General features: G+C 28.7%; 2 long non-coding RNA genes across 3 annotated transcripts in view; one reads left to right on the top strand and one right to left on the bottom strand.

Moving 5' to 3' along the window:
* LOC129960905 (uncharacterized) overlaps nucleotides 1–6,453 on the top strand; it is a 516,162-nt gene extending 509,709 nt beyond the window's left edge. Inside the window, exons 3-4 of one of the 2 annotated variants that reach the window (XR_008783718.1) lie at nucleotides 963–1,096; nucleotides 6,163–6,453. This is a non-coding gene — a long non-coding RNA (uncharacterized LOC129960905). The remainder of the gene's footprint in view (nucleotides 1–962; nucleotides 1,097–6,162) is intronic. The other variant, XR_008783719.1, reaches the window with a different exon arrangement.
* The window catches only part of LOC129960906 (uncharacterized), a 98,759-nt gene that overhangs the window by 14,416 nt on the left and 72,298 nt on the right, over nucleotides 1–12,045 (bottom strand). The gene's annotated exons all lie outside the window — the stretch shown is intronic.

The following is a 12,045-nucleotide window of genomic DNA, read 5'->3' as shown; positions in this document are numbered from 1 at the left end:
GCATAATAAATAAAAAAAATTTCTTAAATATTAATTTCATAACATTGGCCTTCAATTCAGTTAGAGATTGCAGTCCGTTATAAAGACATTTGTATTTTTAATACCAAGTCTTGTAGTTACATTATACAAGCTCATCACAACTTTTTGATATATTTGGAATTATTATCCGTGCAGGGAGATAAATATCGTCAGATATTTTTTGTTTCCTAATTTTCAGCAAAGAATACTTTGATAACTGTTCTAGATTTTGAAAAGCGATATATATTTTTCAAATAAATAAACCCACTGAAATCTTTTGTCATATTTTTTATTTAAGCGTATGAATATTATTACTAGTGATATCGCAATTTGTATTTCACTTCTGATTTGGCGAATTTCAATGTAGTCTTGTATATCTTTGAATCCATTCAAACAAATTCAAGGTATGACAGCATCCCATCAAAACCCCATTCCATTGAAGAGCAGCTTTGTATGCGGGCCTAATTCACATTAAATATGGAGCTGAGGTTCAAACGTCCTCTCGTAGGTGTGGTAAGGAAGAGAGGTGTCGTCCTCTTCGTTTGAGAAAAAATCATAATTACAAAATCCGTCCCAAAATAATTCTAGTGTTCTTAAAAATGGGACATAAATACTTAATACTTAACTCGTAAATTACACATCATTTGTTATTTTAATGACGTCATTAATGAAAGACGATATTAAACAATAACACGTATTACCTTGGTATGCTCTCAGTTTCTGAAATTAACCTTTTAGATAAGATTAATAAAGAAATATAATAGAATGCAAAATAAGTAATTGAAAATATGATTTTCTTAATTCACAGACCATCATTTTGAAGAGTTGATAGCTAGTAAATGTGGACTCTAAAACTTGCGGTCACACATGTTAATATTCAATAAATGTTGTATAGTGATTATACCTCTAAGGCATTTTTTTTAATTTATTGTGCTTTCTCCTAGGAAGGGTATCACTTGTTTCAGTACTGCGCACTGAAAATCTTTCGTAAAAGCGGGACTTGAACCTAAGACACTCAGTCATTCTTAAACCGTTGCATATGTCACCAGGTTGCCACCACGCAGTCAAATAAAGAAAGGTAATTACAAAAATTTGCAAAGTTGAAAGTAAGGTTGAAGAAAGAAAGAAGTTATAATTCAAATAATTGGAATTTCATTTCATGAGAGTGTAAATTGATGAATTATAAAAAAAAATCCACTTGATTTGTTCATGAATGAAAATGATTAGTTGAGTTGATTTATTGATTTGCTAAATAAACGCCGCGTTTTGAAGAGGTTTGCCAACTATTGCGAGCTAACTTAGTATTCTAGGAGAACAGCTGTGTAAACACCTGGAAGCCCTGAGGGCTAAAGTTTCAGAATATTTGAAACTGTGGACTTCACATATGCCATTCCAGCTTAAACAATTAATGTAGCAGAAGATCTTTCAGATTTAAATAAAACATAAACATTTCTTAATAATGCTCGATATAACTTTTAATTCACACTTTTAGGAATAACTTATTCTGCACTATATTTTATTGAGGCATTGACTTGCTTTTTGTGATTAACAAATCGATAAATGTATAAAACTTTATTTCAAAACCACACTTTTGTATCTGTGTTAATATCAAACATATTTATTAAAATGATTTCAACTTTTTGGCCTTTAACTTATATTTCATTTTAACAAAATAAATAATATAGATTATTGAAAGCGATTTATTCTCACATTCCCTTGCAGATGGCGTCACTTGTATGGAATTTAAATTTCTTTAAATTAGACGATTAAATTATGAAAATATTAAAATAACTTATTATTACCGATAATTTAGTAAGTGTAAAAATTTCTTAAAATTTCCACTATAGATATAGAACAATTTAAATTTAAAAAAATTCACCTAAGATCTACCATACTTTGTAGATGTACTATACTTTGTTTGAAAACACTTTGACTTCTGCTACATAGTCCTTTGATTTTCTTTCAGGAAATTATCTATGAATTCGTTAGCATGTTTAGCTCATTTTAATTTTTAGTCAATTCAACATGCTGCAATATTTTATTTTAGATTAATTAAACATTTTTCTAATAAAAAATATATTATAGCTTAGTTGTGCGGTTCTTACAGCTTTAATTTCTTTACTGTGATGATTAGTGGGTAATTAATCAATAGGCATAAATAATATTGAAGTATAGAAATTAAATTATCACCATAATTTCTTTTCTTTTAAGCGTGAAATTAAAGTCAATTTTCGCAAGATATTTCTTTGTTCTGTTATCTTTATTCTTCAATAGAAATTGACATTTGATTTGTTTCTAAGTATTAAGGAATTAAAATAATTAAAAAACAGTTTAGTGCAATCATGACTAAAATATCATTCAGCTTTGATATTGCAAGAAAAAACCCAACTTAAAAAACAAATTAAGATTTAAATTTTATTGCAAAATTCGAAGCCTACCAATAGCATAAAATAGTAAGAAAACCCCGATATGTTTGAAATCCAGATTTAATAAATTACGTGCTGTAAATGAAATATTATCTTACACATGTTTGAAAATGTTACATTATATTAAAAATTGATTTTCGGATACTTTAAATAAATATTGAATAAAAATTTAGTTTTGAAAATATTTTTAAGTAAAGTTGAACTAAGAAATAAAACTGTCTTTAAAAATGTTTTTGCATTCAATAAAGCCACATTGTTTGATTTAATCTGAATAAGCGAAGATGAAGTCATATGTATATAAGTATATTTTTTAAAACTATAAAAATATATTTAAATTAATATGTTTATTAGACAGGAATCATCCAAAAGAAAGTTGTCAAATAATAAGCTGATAAAATAAATGAAGCACACCATTTATAATGTATTTTTATTTTTTTAAAAAAATGATATATTGCTATATTATACACATTCTAAAATTTATTTTGTGACAAGTCAATATATAACAAATAATCAAATTGTATCTTTATTAACAAAATTATAAACTCTTCTTAATTAAAGACTTCTTTAATAGAATTGTTTCCATGTAGCATTTTAAAATTTGAAGAGTTTCATAATGTTAAATATTAACATAAACATATACTTTGCAACAACAAAAATGTATTGAATTAGTGTGTGAATCACAAATTATAAATTTTGGGAAAAAACCCTCTTAAACAAAAAACCGATGAAATAAACGTAACACATATTTTCTAAATTTCTAATGCTTTCTTTAAAAATGATATATTGTTATTTAACATTATCCAATAATTCGTTGCAAGACAAGTCTCCTTATACCAAATAATCTAAATTCTCTTTTTATCAACAAAATTATAAATACTTCCTTCTTTTGATCATCGACCAATAAATAAAAAGAAATGGCCTAGTGGACGGCAAACTTGAAAGGAAAAAGGTGCACTCAAATACCCCTTCCCCTCTCCGCCACTTCTTTTTTGACATCTTTTTACGGTCTTTACGTGGAGGATGTGCAAAGTTGTCTTAATCGATCCAAAAGAGCATGCGCAACGGACGCAATCCTGACCGTCATCTAAGAATTTGACACCTCCTATAATTTAATGTTATCAGTATGATGTCTCCTAATTTTTCTATAAGATTTAAGGCTTCCGATTAGCTAGTTATTTGCTCATCATTCATTAAAGGGAAGAGAGGCAGGGGATAACATACGAGGCCTACTGAAGGATGAGTTATATCATTTTCCCAGCGCGCAGATAACGATAGAGCTACCTTGTCTGTAGCAGAGGAGTCCGTTGTACAGATAATGATCAATTGATGGTACTAGAGGACGGCTGAATATTTTCTGCTACATGTTTTAGGGTGTATAAAATTGAACAAGCCTTACATCTTTCGGGGATATGGAAAAGATTATTTAAAAAATAATACTATTTTGAACTTTGATTCTTCATAAATTGATTTGAAAAATATCTGAAACGGGACAATGTTTTAGACATTTTAAAACATTTGGGTAAGTAAGTAATAAAAGGATATAATGGTTTATGATATAGGTGTAGGCAAAAATTGAAGTTAAAATTTTATGGTCTCATAATCATGTATTGGTACCTTTCGTGTTATTTTAGTTATTATGCAAGTATTACAAATTACTAGCGTTTGAAAGTTGTTAACATATTGATTTAGAAAATTCTTTACATTCTGGAAATCGTTTTTTCAGGGAACGTGCTCTTTAAGTAACTTCATAGTATTTCTTTTTTAACAAATAGCTTGTGGGAAATCTTTAAAAAAAATCCTTTTAAGAAAATCAAAACGGAAACTTAAAATTTTTTTTAATACGTTCGATGATGAAAATTTAATTATTTAAAGTTAGAAAAAGAAGAGGAAATAGTTTATTAAGCGTTATTGAAAGAATTAGTGCATTCAAATGGCACTTTCTACCTAACTAATTTGGCTTAATAATGTAAAAAAAAATATTTAAAATAATGCGTTGGAATGAATTGTTACTTATCAATTCAATTTTGTCATCTTCAGCTGTTGTTTGGGTATAATTGCAATTCTTTACTCTTTCAAATTCTGTATTTCTTGATTTGTGAAAAGCAGAGTTATTGTCTTTTTTAGGTTCTTATTCAGAAAAATTATACCATTCAAGGTTTAATACATCGTTCAAAAATTAATTATTCTTATGTTACCTTCGATGTGATAACATTAGGCAGAATGTACTTGAATTTCGGTATCGAAAATGCTATAAAAATTACGAAACATTATTTAATTTTATTAAATATAATTGTCATTGAAGTGTTTGGATTAGCAAATATCTTTTGTAATGGCAAAGATTTTAGGAAAAAATTATTGGATAACTGTGTAGTTTTCAGAATTTCTTTACATTTAAGGAACTATCATTTTCTTGTTAACAATTTCTCATTTCCAGTGTTTAATAGTATGAATATCTATTTTACTGTTTGATCGGTTAAATAAACAATTAGCTTCCATTAGAATATATTGCTGATCATACTGAATGTCTGAAGGCAGTGGCAAGGGTGGTATAGATGCCTCGGTCCCAGTCTCAGAGGAAACAAAACATTAATGCGTTTAGGTCACTATTCCAAATTGGAGGGTTAAGAAAACCATACACGTAGGGCACCATTTATTTTTGCTACATCACAGTCTAAAAACATAACAATTACCAGAAGATAATCTTCACTTTATGAATTCGGGGAAAATAAATCTGAAAAATCTTTTAAATTTTTCTAAATGGTTATTTTCCGGATTTTTGAAATGGAATTGTAATCACTTCTGTTCGTGATTTAGCCAATCGCTTTATTTAAATTGGTTAGTAGAAGATTGGCCTTTGAAAATCAAACTTTATTCGCTCATGCTGTATTGCTTAAGATTTAATTATAAACATACCAAATGTACTAAATGAAAAGCAAAATGATGCAAATTATTTAATCAGCTTGTATAGCAGAAATTCTGTTTGAATATCTAAATATTTGCTATTACCAAACTAAGGTCACTACATAACAAATAACTGCAAACTACATTTTATAGTTACTTTCTATTAACTAGATAACAAGTAAAAATAAATAAGGACCCAGTTTTATTACTGCAAAAGCATCCAATTTTCGATTTTAAATTCCTTAAGTCAAACTATTTTTACAGAAATTCTTTTTTTTTTTTCAACAACTCATTATTCTTTCGAATCTTTTTTAATCAATGAAAATGCATGTATTGTCAGTGAATATTACTTATGCTATCGGTCCTCTATTTACATAATTGATAATAAAATGACGTTAATTTACTTGTTAAACAATATCAACTTGCTGTTAACATTGTTTAACAACTTCTGCTTCTTCTTACCCATTGCAACTCAAAGACAATTTGGCAATTATGTAACATTATTTTTAAGCTAAACAAAGCAGTTAAATCTATATTTCATACCTATTCGTTTGTAATTCTTTGCGTCAAATATAAACTGAATTGGTATTTCGAATTAGAACTGGAAAGCAAAAAAGAATCTTCGTGTTTGAAAATTCATAAATCTGCCACATTTCAGTCTAGAAAATATACTTACTAAATTTCATTTTCTCTTTTCTTTTTCGGTGTTGGCATTCATTTGATAAGTGTTACGTAGCCGTAAATGGAGTTAAATCTTTGTTTTTAAAGTCTTAATTCAGTTACTGATATTTTATTTTGGTTGTTGTTTTGGTTATAGGAATTTCGGTTCTGAGGCAAGACAAGGATTCTTTCGAGAAACCCCTGAAGTTTTGAGGAATGTTCAGATGATGAGAAAGACCAACGATCCAGCCTCTCCCTTTTAAAATCTCCGCATCTCACCAGCAACAGGATCATTGACTCTCAATGTCAGATTTAACGTAGGGGAAGGTGTTGTACTTTAGGATAAACTGCATTCTTCATTCATTTAGTGTATGAAAGGCCAATTAATATATAATTATTTGTCTAATTATCATACAGCAGTTTAGGAAGAATGAGATTGTTATCATGTTTTGCTGTTACTTTTAAGAAAAATTAATTATGATTAATAAATTTTTTATCATCACCATCTTGATTTCTATGCTTTTACTATTGTTATTAGCATTTTAGGCGTGAATTACAATTTTGGAATATGCTTTTTGTAAAGATAGGTACAGTTCTACTGTGCTGTGAATCTCAAACAGTGTTTTACTTTATATTTCGACTTTATTATATTTTGGAATGAATAACATGTTATACCTTAGAATATTCCAAAGTGCAACAAAATTTACATGGAATGTTATATTTGGATTAAAACAAATCAGCTGATTCAGTGTAATAATACACTAGGCTTGTATGCTTTTTAAAAATAATATCTTAAATAATTCTATTTATGAAAAGAAAAAAAAACTAATTTATTGTTTAAAATGTTAAAAATGTCAAAATTTCCTATAATTATAAGGATTACTGTTTTTGGTTTTTAATTGAATTGCAAATAAATATTTTTTTTAAATAGGTGCTTATCTTAAATTTCAATCTACTTCCAAAATGCAGCATCATATAGTATCTTGAAATACTAGCAAAGACATGAAGAAAAACATTAATACTCCCTTTGTAAATGGAATACAATCAATTAAAAAAAATTACCTTAATAGAAATTGAATCATACATCTTTTAAATTTTGCCCAAAGTAAAAAATTAAAAAAAAAACTGTTCAAAAATAGCAAGTACAACCCTTTTTCTAAAAAACGCACATAAATCAGATATTTAGTGGAATCGGGCCCATCAAGTCTAGAAGCCAAAACCTTATTACCAAGCCATTATAACAAGCTAGAGATAATTCGTGAAAAGACAGTAAAAAATTGATCAAAATATTGCACTCTACCTCCTAGGATATAATATAAACATTTAATTAATTAGTATTTCCCTCTTTTAAAAGCATACATATTTAATGAAAGCACTGTACGAGCAGCCATACAGGAAGTAAAACTTTTCTTTTACCCTTCTTTTCTTAAGTTTTTAGAGTTATGTATCTGTTTTTATTTATATATTTTAAAAAAATCTTTGATTTTATCTATGATTATTTAAAGTTTGAGCCCGCTGATCTGAAAGGGATAAATGAACTTCATTTTATATCAACTAGTTGAGGATTTATTTAGAAAAAGAGCACTTCAATTTTAATATTGGGACATATTTCTCTTCTTAGCGAGTAATATTTCATAGGATCCTTTCTCTAATTTCATCTTTTTTTATTTGATCAAATTTTTGTGTGCTTCTAATACTTTTAATATTCTCTTTGACTCAGCTTATCGTCGAAATAAAAATCAACTTATTTCTTTTGGTTTCATTATATACATTATCACTCACACAAAAGAAACATAATATATAAATAAAAATTTATATCATGTTTCTTTTATGCATATATATATATATATATATATATATATATATATATATAGAGAGAGAGAGAGAGAGAGAGAGAATCTTTCAGCTGATTGATTTTTTGTTAGTTATATAAACATATTCACACACATTTAGATTACCATATAAAGACAGCTTTACGGAAAAATTTTGCATTCCTTTTCCGTGATGGTATAGTTTGAGGAAGAGGCAATATCTATCGTGAATAATAAGACTCCTTTCACAAACATAAGGAACGGTTTAATCCTGACCGCAGTGGATCGAAAAAATAGCCCTGCGGAAAACTGGCTCTCTCTTTCTCCATTGTTATTCAGGAATTCTTTGAGAGCTGTTGGTCTTGGAGAGAAAATAACAGGGTTTAAGGCATTGTTCAGTGAAGGGAGGCGCCTCCCGGGGAAGAGGAGGCCTATGAGAGACAGAGATCGAAGAGAATGCAATGTAATCGTTGAGAAAGCATGTTTTTGCTCTTTCCTTCTCCATATCATCCCAAGAAGTTTTGGATTGAACTGTTCCATCTTCGCTATTGCAGAGTGGACGGAGAAGGTCAGCTTTTCTTTATTAGATACAATTGCGGCAATTCAATCTCGCGTGTGCACACTCATAAAATAAATGCATACACTGGACCAACCCTCCGCCACCAAATGTCCTGCGTTATAAAAGTAAGGCATAATTTTTATTTGCCGGAAATAGAATGGACATACACATAAAATAAATGCATCTTCGAAGCGAGGGCTTGATTTCGTAGCGTAGCTTTTTTCTGGATTCTTTCGTATCTACTAATACTCTTTTCTTAGCTGAAATACCTACAGGTCTATGATATCTACCATTATTTGGATAAATAATAAAAAAGAATGGTATGTTCGGGAGCCCTTTAGGGCCAGTTGTTGTGGAGGGAGCAAGGCACTTACTCATTTTTCTATAGTGGATAATCCTATTTACGACATCTGCGATCTTCTTTTCTGATGAATTAATATTGTTCTTAAGACAAGGTACTCAGATTTTCTTTTTTTTCAGTATATTCAAAGTAATGATTTTAATTTAAATATGGATACCTAGCGTCATATTCCTTTAGAGATTTTTTTTTAATGGATCTATAAAAATACTGTTATTACTTCAAAATAGAGCCAAAATATTTATTATAGGATTAAAAAATAAATACAAATTACGCAATGTTTCCATATATGATACATGTGATTCTTAAATGGATGTTAAAAACGATTTGCTATTAGAAATTTATAGGTTTTTGATGGTTGACGCAGTTTAACGGCATTAAGTTAACAAGTTTCAGGTCTCGCCATGGTACACCAAATTTGCGATGGAATAATACGAAATTAATATAACAATATAGTAAACTGTTAATTCATGACCGCATATAAAAACTTACCACTTTATTAAAACATTCAATTTCAGTTTTCTCTAAGGTCCTTTGAACCTATCGAAATATATTACAGTTTTAAACCTCAGTGGTAATTCTAAACTCAAACCCTTTAAATATATCAGTTTTTTTTCACAGCACTATTGTAAAAAAAACTGATTTATTTAGATGGTTTGCTACTGTTGTAGAAAAAAGTAGCATTGCAAGTTAGCTAAAAAAGAAAAGTATTTTTAAAATAGAACTATAAAATATGCAGAATTGTTTTCTCTCGATTATAAATCAATTTTTACATTTAGTACTTCGAAACATTAAAATTGCTTGATATCTTAAATGAGACGATTGATCTGTCATGTTTCAAATATTTCTCATTTCTTATTGATAAAAGTAAAACACTTACATACTTAAAAATAATATTATGTTAATATCTCGAAACTATGGAAAAGTCGCTTCCCTTCCTGGCATACATAATTATGTAAAAAGTATCAAATTTAGTAAAGAAGTAATTAATAAAAAGTATCAAATTTTAGTAAAATGTATCAAATTTATTTAATTTCAAACAATGACCACATGAATATTCTTACCTTGTTTGAAGCATAATGTTGCAATATTTTTCTCCTTATAAATCATTATAAAGATTAAAGAAATGAAATAATCTCCAGCAAAATCATATGGATGGAGAATACCAAAATAAGTTTTATTATATATATATATATATATATATATATATATATATATATATATATATATATATATATATATATATATATATATATATATATATATATATACAAAAGTATTAAAATCAAGTTAATAAGAAAATCAAAAAAACCAAATACAAAAATATAAAAAAGAATCCGTCCTGAAGACTTTTTCAAGGGTCACCCTCAGGCAGGGATTCAAATTAGGCCCAAATTTCTTGGGCCTAATTTCAGAGGATTTTCGGGTCACGAGGAATCATTATTAGACTATTGTTTGCATTTCCTTCACAGAAAAAATCCCTTTCTTTGAATCCCTGCCTGAGGGTGATCCTTGAAAAAGTCTTCAGGCCGGATTCTTTTTTATATTTTTTTATTTGGTTTAATTTTTATTTGGTTTAATTTTTATTTGGTTTTTTTGATTTTCCTATTAACTTGATTTTAATACTTTTGTATCAATTCATCTGTGTTTTAGAAGTAGCTGCAGTTGCCCTCTCTAAATACTATGAAGTTTTTTTCCTGCTCCTTTTTTGGTTTTAGTTTGAATAGGAAATAATTTTTCGTTGTGATTTCGAAACTGTTTTGTTTCGTTTTCAAACTATTTTTTACTTTAGATTAGTTACTTATATATATATATATATATATATATATATATATATATATATATATATATATATATATATATATATATATATATATATATATATATATATATATATATATATATATATATATATATCATGAAGTGTCCACTTTCTTAAAGGAGGAGGGATATTTTTAACCGCATGTTAAGAAAGGAGAGTGTTATTATACTGTTTCAGGTCCGATTTATAAATTATATATCATAATTAAATTATTTGCATATATTAAGGAAATTCGCGGGCATTCTAAAAAAATAAGGCACCGAGATGTCTTACACATCACAAAAAGAGATTAAGGAAATATATTTGAGGATTTTTACTTGTTTGTTAAGAAAACTTTTCTAAGGACAAATAATAAATTTCGAAGTAGTACTGATCTGAAGATAGATATTTCTAGTTAAGAAGTCAGTCTTTATCAAAATATAATTATATGAGCTATAACGATTGCTCATATCACGAATAAATAACATGGGTATTGCTTTATATCGCACTTCTATGTGTATGTTTACAATATAGTATATTCAATATAGGGAACATAAGAAAAGCAATAAACTCCGCAAAATAAATCAGAACTAGAGCTCAGTTGGAACCAAACCTACCAATAAATGTAAATATGAATATACATTTGTTGGTACAAATGAAATGTACAATGAAATATAATATGACAAATTTTCTGGGATACAACATTTTCTATTCTATAACAAGATGTACTCAGTTGGATCGAGCTCAATAGTTCTTGTCTCAGAAAAATCGCGCCGTTTAGATTTAAATCGTGTTTTTTATTTCTCTACTAAACGGCGGTCTTTTTCAGCGGCACTTCTGAAGATTAATTGAAGGGGTTTTCTCTGTCGGTTAACCGGTCTGTTCATGGTAAATTACATAAAAATCTGTTAGTGTGAATACTAGGTAATTGAAAACCCTAGACGAAACATTAGATCAAAGATTAGAATACATCTTACGTGTGTACACAGATCTCCAAGGCTAGTAAGTAAAAATGCTTAGAAAAACCGGCAGGGGTGTTTATTTAAGCTCCCTTATTTTCATTTAGCTTTCGAAACATCGTAATTATTCTGCCGCAAAATTGAAGCGGGAGCCAGTAAATCGGATTCAATTACTTCTCTTCTATCTATTTCTCCTTTCCTGTTTAAGCTCCTCTTTTTTTTTCCGCAGCGAACATTTCCCCAAATGGACTTTGGCTATCCCAGAGAGTCGCTCCAATTTTTTTTTTATTTCTTCTGTGCCTCTTCCTTCTTGCTAAAAAGACAGCAATTAGCCAAGTACTTCATTAGCTTTGCAACATTTTGGGATCCCGGTGAATAGTTCTTCCACTTTCCCCGGCGAATTTTATTTCCTCAGGACACAAATACATCTCCTGAAGAGTAGAGCCTAGTCCCCGATATCCAATCTCTTCCCTTAACTCCCTCGTCACTCAACTTCTACGCCATGGATTAACGCAGGGGATTATTTCTTATCGGACACAAAGAGCGGTTGGA

This window comes from Argiope bruennichi, chromosome X2 (genome assembly GCF_947563725.1).
Source record: "Argiope bruennichi chromosome X2, qqArgBrue1.1, whole genome shotgun sequence".
Classification (NCBI taxonomy): domain Eukaryota; kingdom Metazoa; phylum Arthropoda; class Arachnida; order Araneae; family Araneidae; genus Argiope; species Argiope bruennichi.
Note: the sequence above shows the minus strand (reverse complement) of the source record. Positions and strands in the feature narration are given on the sequence as shown.